General features: G+C 47.1%; 1 protein-coding gene across 3 annotated transcripts in view; it reads left to right on the top strand.

Moving 5' to 3' along the window:
* The window catches only part of GABRA3 (gamma-aminobutyric acid (GABA) A receptor, alpha 3), a 119986-nt gene that overhangs the window by 29540 nt on the left and 73138 nt on the right, over nucleotides 1-17308 (top strand). The window contains exon 2 of one of the 3 annotated variants that reach the window (XM_012727289.1): nucleotides 616-751. The exons of the other annotated variants lie outside the window; for them this stretch is intronic. The gene's annotated coding sequence lies outside the window, so the exon portion shown is untranslated. The remainder of the gene's footprint in view (nucleotides 1-615; nucleotides 752-17308) is intronic. 3 annotated transcript variants of the gene reach the window in all.

Raw genomic sequence — 17308 nt, 5'->3', positions numbered from 1 at the left:
CTAATTTTTCTTCGCCTCAAATCTTACCTCATACCTTTTCAGGCAATTTTCGGTGCATACAAATTTAGAATTGTTACTATCTTCCGACTAAATGGAATCTTTTATCGTTCTGAAGTGTCTCTCTTTATTGCTAATAATGATTTCTGACTTGATGTCTACTTTGATATTGATTCAGCTGCACCAGCTTTCTTTGATTAATATTTGATTAGTGTATCTTTTCTATCTCTTCATTTTTGGCCCTTTTGAATCCTTAAATTTTAGATGTGTGTCTCGTATGTAACAATATCTGCACATTTAGTGTGAGACTATTTGTCTTTAATTAGAGTATATAGTGAACTTTATCTCGTAGTGGTGTATTTGGCTATAAATACACATTATTCTAGAATGTTTTTTTAATTCTGACTTTTTTTTAAGTTTACTAGGCAAGGGACTGTTGAAAGTAAGGAGACAGGATGATGGTGCCGGATAGACAAGAGAGCCTTTCAGGGTCTAGAAGAATTGTGTGGCTTGATACTGTGATGAATGTGTATGTGATAAACACAGGCCCACAGAGGTTGTTTGGGCCTGAGATGTGGTTAACTTTTGTCGGTGTTAACACGTTTTCATTCCCTTAAGGTAACTCTCAAGCCACTGTACATTTAAGGTGGTTGCCAACGAGAGCCACTTTGGAAAGGTCAGCCCGCAGGGTAGAAGGTCAGAAGGCGACAAGACTGGCACTCCGGAGAGCAGCGCGCACAGCCTTGGGCGTGAGGTAGGTGCTTGTAGAAACTGGCGCGCAAAGAGGCCGTAGCGGTGGTGAGGCGAGCTCACAGCAGCTTGTCCCGAGCTTGCGGCAGAGCAGTAGAGAGACACGGTCTTGAAGGGGCCGAGGGCCCTGGGCTGGGGGGCGGGAGCCCTTCCGGTGGGCTGCTAGAAGGGCGTGGCCTGGCGGGAAGAACGCGCAAGCCCGAAAAGTAACTTCAGCTGGTAGTTGAAAAAGAAAAAAAGATACAGTGGCATCTTTCCTCCTATCACACTTCTCATGGGTCAGACTTTCTTTCCCCAGTACTTCAGCAGTTGGCTTGTAAATGGATGTGCTCGGTCTCTGTTCGGGGTTTTGAAGGCCAACATCTTGTTGATTTAGTGTGGACTTGTCTGCGTGGAGGTTGACTAGATTCCTGTTGTGATGTGCGAAGCACACGCTTTGCCGAGTCGCATCTTTGTTAGCTTCGGGGCCTACTCACTCCCTGTGCCACCAGGAACGCTTTGCTTCTGAGGCCACTGTGCGGCTTCCCTCTAACTGGACTCATGAGCTCTTTCAGGGCAGCGAGCACCAACCCTCTCCATCTTTCTTTCCACAGCAGGTAATTTTTACACTCGACTTACGAGCTTCCGCACCTGAAGAGTGTTCCGCATTCGGGCTGGCGACCTGCAGCCTTGCGGTTCGCGTGGGGGCACGCAGCTTGGCCTGTTTGCGTTTGCCAGGTGGCTACTCACGAGCCCTGAGGAAGAGCCCTGATTTCCTCATCGGCTGTAAATTGCGCCTTTGTCCTGCACCAAATTCCACCCTACACCCAGCTCTGCCAGGGACCCTCTGCTTCACAGATTCTTTTTCTATTTTTACCTCAGTACTAACCTTTAATTGCCTTTTTATTTGCTTTTTAATAAGTATCCTGTAGATGAGGAGTGAGCCCACAGGGTACACAGCAGCACGGTGGATAGTCAATCTCCTGATTCTTCACCCAAACAGCCACCGCGTCCCCTCCCAGGAGGCAACAGCCGCTATGGTTCTGGTACAGGCTCGCCTCACAGAGTGTGCCAGCATCACAGGATTTCCTTCGGTGGTGGTATGTTTTGTCCTTCATTAGGGCCAGTGAGAGGTCACAGGTGTTTCCTCGTAAGCTTGAAAACGGACTAGACAAATTTTATTTAAAGAAAAGTGTGCTGGATTTTTATTTAAGTAACACTGGAATCATCTTGCACAGGCCACTTGGCCCCTCACTCGGCTTCTCACAGCCCCCCCTCCCACCCTGGTATTCTCAATTTTATAGTCCGACTTCCAGGATTTCTCCCCATTATTTCTTTGAATGATTGCCCCTTTCTCTCTCCCTCCCCCTCTGGAATAGCCATTACACTTACATTGTCTTTCCTAGTGCAAGTGGCTATTTCTCAGTGTTTCTTCATTTCTTTCCTTCAAATTTGTTCACCCAGCTGGCTCCTTCGTGCCCCAGCATCATCGAGCTCACTGGCTTCTCTTCCACGTGGCCTGTCCTGCCTCCACAGCTCCCTCGCCCTGCTCTGTGGTGGTTTGCTTGTTTTCTAGGTTAGCTTTCCCCAACTGTATCTAACTGTAGCTGATTGGCCCTTCTGGCCTGCCATAAGGGAGGAGGCGCTCATCTTGCAGCTGCAGAGTCGGGCGGGAGAGGATGCTGGGGTGTTCACTCACCTGGAGGGTGGGCCGGCTCCTGTCCGTGGCGTCCTGCCCTGCCAGTCCCTAATGTCTGAGGTCTGTTTTTGCGCTTGCTTCACAGGGTCGGGGCCCCTCCTGAGGGGTGAGGGAGGTGAGCTGAGCCAAGAGCACTGACCTGGCTCCTTTCACTGGGGACACAGCCCACTGGGAGCGCCCTAATTCTCTGCACATCTTTCTCCTCAGGCAAAAGCAGTGCTAGGTGTAGGTGGCTTCTTTCACGCAACACGCTATTTTTGAGGTTCATTCACGTGGCATTAGCTATAGCTCATTAGTCTGCAGTGTCCTGTAGCACTCCATTCTCTAAATAAGCACCTTTTCTACTGTGGATGGGAATTTGTTTGTGTCTAGTTTTCTGTCTTGAATAATGTTTCCCTAAAACATTTATGTACTTCTTGGGGGTGAACACATGTATTCTTGTTTGTAGAACAAGGATTAGAGTTGCTGCATTAGAGGGCCCTTATGTCGGTGTATTAGAAGCAGTCAGGGACTTTCCAGAGTTTTTGCAGCAGCTTACATGCCCGCCAGCAGAGTGCAAGACTCCACTCGTCATCCTTCCTGTACTTAGGACCTTCCGTAGTACTTGGTCAGTTCAGTTTGTTTTGGCATTCATGGTCATCTAGTTTTGCATTTCTTCCCGTGATGCTTTATGAACTTGACCATGGTCTCATAAGCTGTCGGCCATTTGAATAGACCTCTTGGAATTGTATCACAGTTACATTGAATTTATTGTTGTTCAATGTGGGGAAAATTGTTGTTTTTACAAAGTGGAGTCTTGGTCTTCCTAGCCACGAACATGTCTACCTGGCAACTCATGTAGGTTTTGTTTTTCCCTCAATATTTGTTTGTGGATTATTGCACTTGGAACTTGCATAGATTTCTTTTTACCTATTCTTTGACACTGAGTATTATTTAATACTAATTTTAAGTAAATAGTATAAATTTTAAAATAGATATCATTTTTTATATGTTATTTTAGTGTTATTTAAATGTATCTTTTAAACTTTTATTTCCTAAATTTTTATACAGAACTGGGGTACAGGCCAGAGATGTGGAGGGTGAGAGGATTCACCAGGGACAGAGTGGGGAGCAGAACAGGCAGGTCGATGGAAGTACACTGCTGAGGGGAGCAGCGGGCGGGTCAGGAGAGGTCTGCCGCGCCATGTGGATCTCCTCTGGGGAAGGCGGGGATTGAACTCATGCAGAGGTGGCTTCAGCTTCTTAGTGCAGTGCTTTAACCTGCTGCGCCACCAGGGAGGGCCCTTTTTCCTAAATATTCTTGAAGTTATGTAGAAATGTTAGATTCAGAACACTGATCTTGTAGTCACAGGTAGTGCAGAATCCATTATTAGCCCGTTAATATTTTATAAATAGTACTAATTTATTTGGAGTTCTATGAACTCCTCAAATAATTTTCACTTCCCTTCTTTATTTCATATGTTTATATATCTTTCTCTTGCTTTCCAGCATAATGCTAAAGTGAGACCATAGACATCTTCTACTTTATTCTTGATTGGGGGGAAATTTTCATCATGCACCATCATATATGCTTTCTGCTGTAGGTTCTTTGCACAAACTCTTCAATAGATGAGGGAAGTTTCTATTTTGGGTTTGTGAAGATTTCTTAAAGCTCGTGAATGAGTGTTTAATTTTTTCCCCAACTTCATTGAGGTATAACCGACACATTATGTAAGTTTAAGGTGTGCAGAATGATAACCCCACACGTATATCGAGAAACGATCACCACAATAAGGTTAGTTAATTCATGAATGGATGCTGAATTTTAACAGATTTTTTCCTGCATCTTTTGATTTATTCACGTTTTTCTCCCTTGTTCTGTTAATGTGCTGAACTACATTGGTTGATTTTCAAGTGTTAAAACAACATTGTATCCTTGGCAGTTATTTTCCTAGCAGGAAGGGATATGTATAATTGCGTGTGTGTGTCTGCATTTTAGAATTTTTGCATCTTTTTTTTTGTAAGTGACACTGACCTTCCATTTTCCTTTGTCAGGTTTGAATGTAAAGTTAGATTAGCTTCAAAATGAATTGAGATGTAATTTTTTTTTAGACTCTGGAAAAGATTATATAAGACTGATGCTATTTATCCCTTAAATGTTTAGGAGAATTCACTGGTAATGCCATCTGGCCCTCAAGTTTTCTTTTGCAGAAAAGTATTTATAAATTCAATTTCTTTAAGAGCTATAGGAATATCCAGAATTTTCTTTATCTTCTTTTACCAATTTTAAGCATTCTTCTGAGTTTCCATATTTATTGGTTTAACTCCCTGTCTTTTTAATGTATTGGCTCTGTTATGTTACACTCCCATTCTTAACACTGGTTCTTTCTGTTGTTATTGTTATTCTTCAGTCTTTAGTGAGTTTTTATTTTCATTGGTTCTTTTACACAACAATATTTTGGCTTTGCTGGACCTCCTTTTAAAAAAAAAAAAAGATTTATTTATTTATGCTCACAGAACAGGGGTACAGGCCAGAAGTGCAGGGGCGGTGAGAGGCTTCACCAGAGACAGAGCAGGGAGCAGAACAGGCCGACTGATGAAGGGCACTGCCTTTCAGCCCAACTCAGTCACCTGGGAAGGTTAAAGGTCTCTGAAAACCTGGACGTGACCTGGCATACCTGGCCGTGTAGTGAGGTTGTGTGGAAAGAGAGCACGTGGACCTGGGGCTCTCGGGTTTTGTGGTTTCACAACTGGTGAATTTCAAGCGTAGGAGTGGGACTCTAAAGTGGGGAGAGAGAGAGAGAGAAAAGAAAAAGGATAATATGCAAGGACCCACGTGGCCAGTTAGCAAGCTGAGCAGGGCAGGTAGGTTTAGTAGACAGGGAGATCTCAAAACTGAACTCAGCAACTGCATTATGAAAGAAAAGCCAGCTGCCAGGCTTGCCCCAGCCCGGCTTTCCCGATCATTCGCATCTGGCCTTTGGTGGGCGGCTTTGCTTGCAACTGAGAAGATGCTGAGCTCACTGTGCCCACAGTTCTGTGGGTTTTGCAGATGCCACTGTCACGTATTCACCGTCACACTGCCATGCACAGTGTTTCTGTTCCTCAGAAATCCCCCGTGCGCCTCGTTGGTCTTCCCTCACGGGTGTTCACCGCGATCACATAAGTGCCTTTCACGTCTCACGCCTCTCACGCGGAGGTGCAGGTAGAGCCTCCTCAGGACGGCTCTCTAACTGAGCAGCACACACTGGCGGTCACTGTGTTTGCTTCCGGCCTGACGCGTCACTTCACTTTATGGCCGACGATGCTGGTGGCCTGTCTTCTGCTCCCTGTCTTCTGACGTCTGGCTTGTTTCCAGTTGCTGCACTTGTGAATAAAGCTGCTGTTGGTGTTCAGGGGGATGCTTCTGTGTATACACCCGTTTTCAACGCTTGTGGAAATACCAAGAAGCACCATTTCGGAGGGCATGGCAAGACTGCTTGCCTTGGGAGGTGACTGCCAGACTGCCTTGGCCAGCGGCTGCCATTGCCATCCCATCAGCCCGCGGGGGCTCCTTGTCTCTGCCAGGATTTGGCGGTGTCACGTTTTGGGTTTTACTTATTCTAACGGGTGGGAATAGTACTTCATCATTGTTTACTCTGGAACTTTCTAATGATAGTATTGGCAATCTTCCCGGGCTTGTTTATCTTCTGTTCCTCTTCCTTGGTGAAATTTTGGCATTTTTACTAGGCGTGATGGCCTTGAGATCCATCCAGGCTGGTTCACACGGTGGTGACTGATTCCTTTGCAGTGCTGGGTGGTGCTGCAGTGCAAACTGTACTGGAATCTGCTCAGCACTTCACCTGATGAAAGACCGTGTGTGCACTTCAGTTTGGGGCTATTAATAAACTTCTGTGCACATCAGTATATAGGTTTTATGTGTACTAACATTTCATTTCTTTAGGACAAACACACCAGCGTGTACTCACTGGGCCTTATGGGCGGTGCAGATTTACTCTGTGAAGAAGCTGTCCAGCCGCTTCCACAGTGCCATTTTCCATTTCAAATTCCAACGGGTTGTGTTGTGCTTCGCTTTCCACATTTGTTGCTAAGCTATCAAATTGTTAGTGTGGCAAGTGTTTTTTTTTTTTTTTTTAATGAAGAATGGATGTTGGATTTGTGAAGCAAATTTTTTGCATCCTTGATATGATCATGCTTTGTTTTTACCAGTATTGTTTGGGTGAACTAAATGGATTGATTTCAAATGTTGAGCCAGCCTTGCATAACTGGAATAAGTGTTATTTACTCATGATGTAGAATTGTTTTTATATATTACTGGATTCGGTATACTAATGTTTTCTTGAGTATTTAAGAACTGTCTCTATTCATGAAGGTTATTACCCTGTAATTTTCTTTCTTATTTGATTTTTGGTTTGAGAATCAGGACCATACTGGTCTTATAAAACACGTTTCTTGGCATTGCTTCCTCTTCTAGTTCTAGAAGAGACTTTCTCAAGCTGATGCTATTTCTTCCTTAAATATTTGGTAAATTTTCTAGTGAAACCATCTGGCTTGGTGAAAAATCAGTGGATAATCTTATTGAGGATCCCTTGTGTGTAATGAGTCATCCTCTCTTGCTGATTTCAAGATTTGTCTTTTGATAACTTGATTATAATGTGTCTGGGTGTACTTGGCTTTCCGAGTTCATCCAACTTAGTTTATTGAGGTTCATGGACGTGTAGATTAAGGTGTTGTTTCAAATTTGGCAAGTTTTGGGCTGTCATTTCTCCGGATATTCTTTCTGCTCCTCTTACTCTGCATGCAAATACCCCACAGGCCTCTCAGGATAATTACCATTTTAACCATCTTAAGCTGCACACACCAGTGACATGTAGTAGTCTCCTGTCCCTGGGCGGCCATCACCGTTATCAAGGTGCAGAATGTCTTGTCACTCAGATAGGAAAGGCCATCCCAATTTCCTATCCGCTCCTGCTTTCCCGAGCCCCAGACACCCTCTAATCTGCTTTCCGTGTCTATGGGTTTAGCTCTTCTGAATATTCCATGTAAATGGAATCATATAATGCGCAGCCTCAGTTTGCATATTGATTTCGAGCTGAACCCACGTTGTAGCAGAGAGCGGTTCGTGTACAGCCGAGTAACATTCCATTTTCTGGAGATGCCACACGGACCGATTCTTCTGTGGATGGACAGTTCAGTTGTCTCTGCTTGTTGTGAACAGTGATGCTGCGAGTGTTCAGGTGTAGTGTCACATTGAACACCTATTTGAATTACTGTAGTTCTAGTCCTGGGAGCGGAATTGCTGAGTCATACACGAATCCTGTGTTTTACCTTATGAGAACTTTCCAAAGCTCTCTCCAGAGGCTGAGCCATTTCTGCACCCCCAACAATCGATGAGGGGTTCCTTTTGTTCATATTCTTTCCGACGCTGGTTATTTTGTGTTTTTTTTTTTTTCTTTCTTACAGACACCTTAGTGGGCATGAAATATGATTTCATAGTTTTACTTTGCATTTCCCTAATGACTGATGTCATTGAACGACCCTTCATGTGTTTGTCGAACATTTGCATAGCTTTTTCTGGGAAATGGCTGTTTAAGTCCTTTACCCACTAAAAAAAAAATTGGCAGGAAATGAACTTTATGCAATCTTTTTAAATAGCTTTATTGATATATAATTCGGCTACCATGAAATTTACTCTTGACACTTTTATTTTTTTACCTTTCTTTTAAGATTTATTTATGCTTACAGAATTGGGGTACAGGCCCGAGGTGTGGTGGGTGAGAGGATTCCCCAGAGACAGAGTGGGGAGCAGAACAGGCAGATGGACTGAGATACATTGCTGAGGGGAGCAGCGGGCGGGCCAGGAGAGGTCTGCCGCACCATGTGGGTCACTCTCTGGTTGGGGATCGAACTTGTGCTGCGGTGGCTTCGGAGAGCTTCATAGTGCAGAGCACCATGGCATAACGGCTAAACCGTTATGCCACCAGGGAGGGCCCTGGCACATTTTGAATTGGATTGTCTCTTAGTAAGAGTTATTTATATATGGACACTAGAACCTCATCCGGTACATGATTAGTGAATATTTTTCCCATTTCTGGTTTATCTTTAAACTCTTAATTGTATCATTTGATGTACAAATGTTTTCACTTTGGATAGGGTCAAAACTAAAACTATTTTTCTTTTCTTTGTACCTTCAGGGTTTGCAAGAAGCCATTTCTCAGCCTATAGCTAAGAAGTTTATAGTTTTAGTTCTTCTATGTAGGTCTCTGATCCATTTTGAATTAATTTTTGCATATACTGAATAGAAAGGATCCAGCTTCTTCATTTACATGTGGAAATCTGGTTGGTCTAACATCGCTATGTTTACTTTTCTTCATTCACTTTAATCTTCAGACTGAATCATCTATTTTATTGTGTGTGTGTGTGTATGACACCATTCTTCGTTTTGGCCATTTTTCCATCTTGGTTGTGACCCCGTGGACCTCCCCCGTCCACTCCCCCTGCGCCATCGCCACAGTCCCGTGTGCTCTTCCCGCCCCGGCTTTGTCCCAGTTCCCTCTCCTCCCCTGTAGAATGTCTCTGGTTTATAGTTATCTGTTGATTTTCATTCAAGAAAAAGAGAGCAGACTGCACAGTCTTCGTAGAACTATCCTCAAATTCAACAATGCCTTATTTCTGCTGCTTCAACCTGGTGTTGGATCTCTAGGAAATTTTTCATCCCAGCTACTGTATTTTCAGCGTCAAAATTCAGAATTTCTCTTTATCGACATTCTCAATTTGGTGAGCCACTGTTCTTTAGGTTTCTTTTAGTGCCTTAGCCATGGTTTCTTTTCACTCTTTGAGCACATTTAGCACACTTGATTTGATGTCTCTGTTCAGCAAGCACAGTGCCTGGGTCCCACCCAGGATATTTACGATAACTTTGCTTTTTCCCCTGTTAATGAGCCATATTTTCCTGAACTTTTTTGCCTTCTGCTTCATTGCTGTTGTCAAATGACATTCTGAATGCTGTGCTGTGTTAGCTCTGGGGCTCAGCTAGCCCTCTGTCACAGAGTCTGTTCTTGCTGCTTGTTGAGAGTTTGAGCTTTATTGGTAGTTTAGTGACTCGAGGAACTATTTTTTGAAGGACTCCTCTTTGCTCTTATCACTGAATCTGTGCTCTATTTAGTCAGTAGTGACTCGACGGAAATATCCTTCGACACTGAGAACTAAAAAATGAATTATCTCTTGCTTTTTCTGAGTAGGAGGATTTGTAGTCTGGGCTTCGCAACAACCAGTGCCGTGCTCAGTGCACAGAGCTGGGGTCGCTGTAGATGCTCACGTGGCTGCATGCACCGAGTGTTCAGGTCACTGACTGACCAGCCCCTCCCTCGCTGGTGAGGTGTCTGTAGTGGTAGCTTAGGGTTGGACAGATAATACAGTGTTGTGTCTTGCTGGGCTACCCCCTTTCTTGGGCCTTTGGATAGCAAAAATAGGCTTTTCTTGACCTTTTTAAGTCAAATTTTTGTTGGTGGTTCTTGGTTGCAAGTTTTTCCAGCTGGACACAGAGGGCCTCTGTGGCACATTTTCGAGAGCGTGTACTTCAGCTTTCGGCATTCAGTTGTGTGCAAGTAGATAACCTGAACCCAACCAGAGAATGAGGTAGTTGGAAGGTCATACTCTCAGATAAGTTGTCTCGGGCTTTCCCCAGTAAGTCAGGTGATCTTTGTGGCTCGCTCCCCTGGCTCTTGGTGTGTCTTCATCGCACTGAGAGGGACGTCGGTGACTTTTCAGGGTCGCCCCCTTCTCGGGCTCCAGACACCATGGGTATGCAGCTTAGCCTGTCTTTTCAATCCCTTACGCACACCTAGAAGTCAGTTAATCCCGGCGGGAAATGTGGCTCGGACTATTGAGCCACCTCTCTGCTGTCCTGCCCCCCAAATGCTGGTTACTTCAATCCCCGAGTGACACCATCTCGAGACTGCGGGCAGCTCTGCATGTCTTCCTCTTGCAGTAACTGCTTTTTGCTGGGGTTTTAAGCTTCCATTTTTTACCGGCCAGCTAATTCCTAACGGGGCTAAAAGTCGAATGTCAGACACCCCTCGGTGACTGTCCCTTCAACAATGGATTCACCTGCTTCAACGTGCGCTTTTCCATTGCGGCTTCCTAACTGGCGCACGTCTCGTCCGCCTACGTGCACTGATTTGCGCCCGATCCACGAACACCTGCCCCCTAGGCCATGTCGTTGTGCCTGCCGTGCCATCCCTGAGTCAGTAGTGCATCGCCCTACGGCTTCAGCACTGCTCATGGCTCCTGCCAGCGTCCCGTCCCTCACGTCGGGTGTTCTCCTGTATCAGTCCCCCTCCAGCTGAGTTCTGTATCATGTACACCTGATGGCGCGGCGGCAGCAGCACATCATCATGATCAGGCCTCAGTCGCAGAGGAGGGCTGCTTATGCATCTGCCCAGTTGCGCGCGTGGCGTGGGTCTCACTTGGCATCATTGTCCTCTTGTCCCTGGCTGAAAGGACTTGATTCTGCTTGGTGGATTATTGGACGGTGATGCGTATCTGGCTGAACATCACTCAGGGTTCGTTTGCTCCTGCAGGGTATCGACTGTTGATTTTCTGTGTTTACTCCTTGACTCACTTATTGATGCACAGGTGATGGATATTGCGCATCTGTCGTAATTAGCTAGCGAAGGTGCCTCAGGGTATTCTGGTGGAGAGTGACAACTTGAGCAGCGTGACGGTTACCCCTTTGATTGTGCTGCTGAGCTCCTACGCGAGGCTGCCCGCCCCCATATATGCGGAGTGCTCGCCCATCGTTTGCCACCATGCGTGCCACAGCTGCTGGCTGCCCCAGCGGGGTGGTCCGATGTGCGACAGGCCCAGCACAAGTTCTGCATTGATATTCGCCACAATTATCGCAAATTAGGCGTTTCGGTCCCCTTGGCTCTACTTTTGTACCAGTGTCATCTTCTCAACTAGACCAAAGTCATTTGCTTTTTGCATGGTGATTTTTTTAATTACACACCATCCCACCATATCTATATGAGTAAGAATCACACCACAGCTTATTTCTTTTTTTGTTTATTCATTTTTAAAGAGGAAAATCAATAGAGAAGTTTAATAATAGCCTGTATGCCTCCTGGGTTTGCATGGGAGAACCAGCGCTACTAACCCCCCCAGGTGGCTTTAGATGCCATCTGCGATAGCTGGGACAAGGCAGCTGGGAGAAGAAACAGGAAATTCAGTCAGACCTTCTATTAGGGGGGACAAAGTTACTTCAGCCTTCTCTAGTGAAAAGAGACAGGGGGATGAGGTCTCCCTTAGAGGAATGTTTAGCTGTAAACATCCAAAGCAACTTCCAATCAGACCTCAGAGCCTCCCCCCACCCCCATGAAATCAATTTTCCAAGGAGATGTTTGGAGGTGGCAGAGTTTGGTCCTATAGTCCCACTTGCATCCTCGGCTGTGCAAGTGGTGTCCTTGGAAACAACACTGAAAGAGGTTCAGTACCGTAGAGAAGCATAATCCAGTCAGGAGTCCTGACAAAGACTTCTTTCTCCACCTTCACTCAAGTTCCACCAAATAGTGGCAGTAAAGCTGGTGTGCACTTTCAGTCTAGTTCCAAGACACTTGACTGGTATTTTGCAAAAGCGCAAGAAGACTTACCCACACACTTTGTAAAACCTGCTTGCTGAACATTCCGCAAGGAAGCGGAGTTCGAACTCTCCACACTGTCAGGGCTCTGGCTCATGCCAGGGTCTCTCCACCAGACCTTGCCTGCAGTGCCTGTATCTCTGGGTGTGTTTCTTTCCTCTTCGGGTCCCAAGATAGGTAGAGAGACCTGGACACACACTGGATTGCTAGACCTTGTCCGTCTGCCCCCGTGTCCTGATGGGTCGCTCTGCCCCACAGTCGTACGGCTGTGCCTGCTCTCAGGCCAGTGCCACGCTTGTTCAGACTGTCGCGCCTGTGTGGACTGACTCTGTGCGCGTCTGGATGCAAATGATTTGCCATCCATATACTTTGCTTGCAGCTGTCCAGTGAACTTCCACTTACACACTGGGTGTGCCCAGGACTGCTCTGTACAGTCATCTCTGCTCCTGATTCTGCTGTTGCAAGGAGCATTTCTCTCCCATCACCATGGGCTTGCATAATCTGGGGGCCATGGAGTGCTGCAGAATCTTCCATGTGCACATCGTGCTCAAGGTGGCTGCTATGGACGCGGGCGCTGGAGAGTCTGCTCTGGGGTCACTTACACCCCGCTCTGCTTCTGGAACAGAATATTGTGTTGTGTCTGTCAGAAGGGCCACAACCTATTGTCACTTATTGTAGCATTTAATAGACTGGATCGGGGAGCCCAAATAACTGGATTTGAATCCAGAGTGATCTACTTATCAACTGCCATGTCAATTCACATCCCCATGCTTCATTTCTGGGAAGGTGTCAAAAAGAATACTGGGGAGGTTTTTTCTGGTGGATGAGAACTGTATGGTTCATTACCCATAAATATTTTGAGCAATGATCACAAGACCTGCTGTGTTACCCATGAGTATTTTGACTACGAGCCGGTGGGCAGCGGGATGTGTGTGGTGACACGTGGGGCGTTGGCGATGCCACTGCCATGCCCTTTGAACCTGTATCATGACTGTCAGCTCCAGTTGCATGATGGCCTGAGGTGCGCTGTGGTAAAATGCTCAAGTCCTCGCGACAGTGTTTCCGGCACCGTGATGTGAGTCTGTCCCGAGGTCTCCCTTTGGTCATCGCTGTCGTTTCCTGCTCTCCCACCATCACGCTCTCCCCTCACTCAGCCCCCTCCTGTGCTGTGCTGCCAGCTCTGTGGGCTGTGCCCACACCACAGCAGATGCACGGATGTCACTGGGTGGCTGGAGGTCGCGCAGTGCCGGCCCGAGCCCCTGCTGCCAGCCCCGGCCCGTGCACAGTCCTGTGTGGCCTCCTTCACTCGCGCCTGACGCACTGGAGCACGGCCCTGCCCGGGTCCTGGCTCCTGCATATTGGCGCTGAGTTTTTGCTCCTGCGCCATGGCCGTCTGAGCGTGCATCCTGTGCCCGCCTGTGCCCTGTGGCTCCTGAGCAGCAGCTGTCACTGTGCTGCTCGGTGGGAAGACGAGAAATGGTGATTGAGGCAGCACGTCTCGCCTGCCTGTGCTTTCTGGACATTTGCTCCTGTTCTGCGACTTTGTTCTGGGTCACCCCTGCCCTTTCCCGCCCTGTGTCTGTATGGTATGTGGACACGCACCGTGCCTGAAGCCATCGGTGTTACTTCGTGTCCCTGCTTATCTGTGTGCACCCCACAGTGACATGTTCAGATGTCTGTGGCGCTCGCTCCTCGCACCCGGTCTGTGTCCTCGTTGCCGTCAGCATCTAGACCAAAGACACCGTTGTCACCAGCTGGACTGGTCTCGGCAAGTGTAGTGGGATGTTCACCACTTCTGTGTCCTCACCCTCAGTTCATGTGGCATTGTGTAGCTAAGTGAGACAGTCCAATGTGCGAACACTGCTTGTGGTGGTCATGTCACACGGCCACCTGCGTATTTGGCGTCATGTGTGCCTTGGCCTACCTGAATGAGCTCGCATGCAGGATGCTCCACCCCTGCGCCGCGGCCGCTCTGGCACGCACAGCGTCTGCCTGAGTACCGGTGGTGTGAGCGCTGCTCAGCGCTTTTCTTCTTGGGACACAAGCTTGTGTATCGTGCCCTGTGACTCCGCTTCCATGTGTGCAGGCTAGTGTGTGTGTTGATTGTGCGCATCGTGACCACGCCCCGGAGGGCTTCCGCCAGTTGTTTCAGGCATGGGTTCTGTGATGTCTCACTAAGTGACTTTTCCATCTGCTTCTAGAACACTCACACACATTGAGACACGCAGAGCTGTCTCGCTCATGTGCCAGTGTGTGAGGTCTCTACTCATGGCTGTGCTCCACTATGTGTGCTCTCGTAGCTCGAGACGGGCGTTGGCCTGTTACCTATGGCCGCCGGGATGTGTGGGATGTGCTCAGTTCTTTTACTGTGTTTGAAGTTTTACTGCAATCTGTTCTTTCATCGTGTGCGTGTGCGTGTGTGTGTGTGTGAAAATGCAGTCATTGTCTGCTGTGTGGCCAGAATGGAGATTCCTATACCACAAATGTCCTCATGTGCGCCACGGTTATGTTACTTCACTGTCCGCTTCCTCCTTCATCTTCAGTGTCTACTCCTACACACTGGATGTGGCTCAGGCCACAGACCTCCTGAGTGCTCACCACGGTCAAGGCCTAGGTTCCTGTGGTGACTGCTTGTGCACCGTGGATGTTCTAGCACGTGCCGTGGTGTCTACTTTAGCTGCATGGCCAGACTTCTGGACCAAAGCCTTCGTTTCTCGTTCCCTGTGCCCTTAACCCTTTAGCACGTCCTTCTGAGGAAGCACAGTGCTCTTAGTGCCTGGGACACTCCCATTCTGTCACTTCAGTGACAGAGTGAGCGCTATGAAAGACTTAGAAGACGTGAAACCTTAAATATGTAGAAGCAAACACAGGTCCTTGGCCACTCTAAATGTGGTCACACCATGGCGTGTGTGGGTCGCTCTTTTCTCTGTATGTAATCTTGGATTGTTTTTATTTTATTTCCTTGAGATGTTTGCCCTTATGACTTGCTTAATAATAAAGACACTGAAGAATATCAGTTTATGAATTTACCCATCTGTCCATTTTGGGTTCATTCCCCCAATATAAAAGGCTTTTAAATAGTTTTACCTCTAATGTTCCTTGAGATGATGCTCAAAAGGAAAGTCCTGAGTTGTTTAGAGAACAATGCCCCTTTTGTTTATCAGTTTCATCCATTCATTCTATTTGAATTTGTCTTCATTTTGGTTGACTTATTCTGTTGGAAGCTGAGTGGTGCGTCAAATTACCTCAACATCCTTTCATTTCCAAACCTGTATTTAATTGTGGGAATGTTCAGATTCTCTCCCTCAGGTGTCACGGCCGTAAGGTGCCCACCACCAAGTGGCACATAGTTCATCGTGCTCCCTCCCTGCTTTGCGTCCCACCCCCTTGGAACGCTTCAGTCAGTTTCAGGGTCAGCTTCCAAGCTTGTCTTTCTCTGCTACCTTCTTGGGTTTCTGGCTGGTGGCACCATGTGGTACTTATTCTTCATTTACCGTTTATTGCTAAAATGTTGCGTTTTCTGGAGTAGTGCCATTGAAGGCAGGCACATTTATTAGTTGCTGCTCACTGGGAGTGGGAATAGCATCTCTGCCTGCATGTGCCTCAAGGGTCTGCACAGGGCAAAATGTGCCCCAGCAGGGAGTGACCACATGTGCATTTGGCTGGCTCATCCCCTGGGTCTCTTATGATGGTATTCGTGTGACGTCAGTTTGTCTGTTCATAACAGATTTTGGGTCTGCACTGTTTTAGAGAGCAAAATATGTATTGTGTAACCCAAAATGTTTATCTGAATTCCTCTTTAACAGGAGTGTGTATAATCAGATTTCCTTTTAAACCCTGACTTTTGACAGGAGTGTGTATAATCAGATTTCCTTTTAAACCCTGACTTTTGACTAGTCCCATCACCTTCGACAATCAAGTTTCCTTAGCTCAAGTGTTTTCTGCTATGACCTGCCTTTTGTAATGAGAAATCTAGGGGTATATTTGGAATTTTATTAATTCAGCAAAGGAAAAAGAGAGGAAAAGGAATTTTAATCCAGCAGTTGCTCTAAGGTTCAGGTTATATTTTTAAAGCCAACATTATTGGTGATCAGTGACATCGTAGTTGCAGTGACATGTTCAGGGAAGCAATCAGAATGGAGTTGATAAAGAATGAATAGAAGGTGAGTAATGGCGATTTAATAATTATAAATGACTCATGCAAGAAGCTTGATTGACAAAGGGGCGATGATAATTAGCAAGGAGCATGTTGCTTGAATGGTTTTTTAAGATGGGAGAAATGATTATGTTTATCATTAAGTACAAAAGGAGCGATTTGAGATATACGCAGGTAGGAGTCCGAGAGCGAACTGCATGGAAGGAGCCATGACGTCAGGAGGGCAGGCCCTTAACGGGACTCGGCCGCTATTGTGGGTGGGACGGGAAAGGAAGAGGAGGACAAGTGTGAACGCGGCTCTCAGGTCGAGCCGGGGCTGATGTCTCCGATCTGTTTCCGCGGAAGCAGCGCTGATGTTAGGGTCCCTGTGGGGAGCGGGTCTCAGGATAAAAACCAACAGTGGGGTGGCAAGCGGGCAGCGAAGGCAGGAGGCCGGGCAAGCGTCCTGGAGACCCCTCGACGGCTCCTGGAAGCTACTGTGTCTCCGCCCCTTCCCGTCAGTTGGTTGCACTGACTGGCTGCCCTGGGTTAGGGACTCAAGTTCCCTGGTGCCTCTGACTGCCACTTTGCTCCAGCCGAGGTGGGTGTCAGCGAGGCCAGGGCAGCCCTGGGAGGCCGCTGTGAGAGACTGCAGAAGTGGCTGTGGGGACTTCAGAGGCAATTTGGGCGGCCCTCGGAGTCTTCTGGGTTGTTTTCCTTTCCCTTTTATTAGAAAGGAAGCACATCTCCTCCCGCGCAGTGCTTGAGAAGGCGGGGAGAGGGCTAGCTCCGTGGCAAGCAGAGGGCCACCGACAGGGTCACTGCAGACAGATCTGTTGCGTTGATTTGCACGATTGTGGAATTTGTTTCAGTGCTACTCATTCATCAGTCTGAGATGGCACAGGGCTTTCTGTTGTTGATTGATCTGAGGGAGGGTTTCTGCACAAATACAACGGAAGGCTGTATACACAAGATGCCAGAGGAAGAGTAATTTTGTGATTTAAGGGTGGGTCCAGCCTTGAAATGAAGCGAGGCACACGCGTGGCCTCGGGTTGGGCTGGGAGACAACAGAAGAAACCGCCAAGCGAGAGAATGAAGCCCAGAAAGCAAGTCATGCGCAAGCGATAATTT

Source organism: Condylura cristata, unplaced genomic scaffold, assembly GCF_000260355.1.
Source record: "Condylura cristata isolate star-nosed mole 26May11 unplaced genomic scaffold, ConCri1.0 scaffold00019, whole genome shotgun sequence".
Classification (NCBI taxonomy): Eukaryota; Metazoa; Chordata; class Mammalia; order Eulipotyphla; family Talpidae; genus Condylura; species Condylura cristata.
The sequence above is the reverse complement of the archived record's forward strand: the minus strand, read 5'-3'. Positions and strand labels throughout refer to the sequence as shown.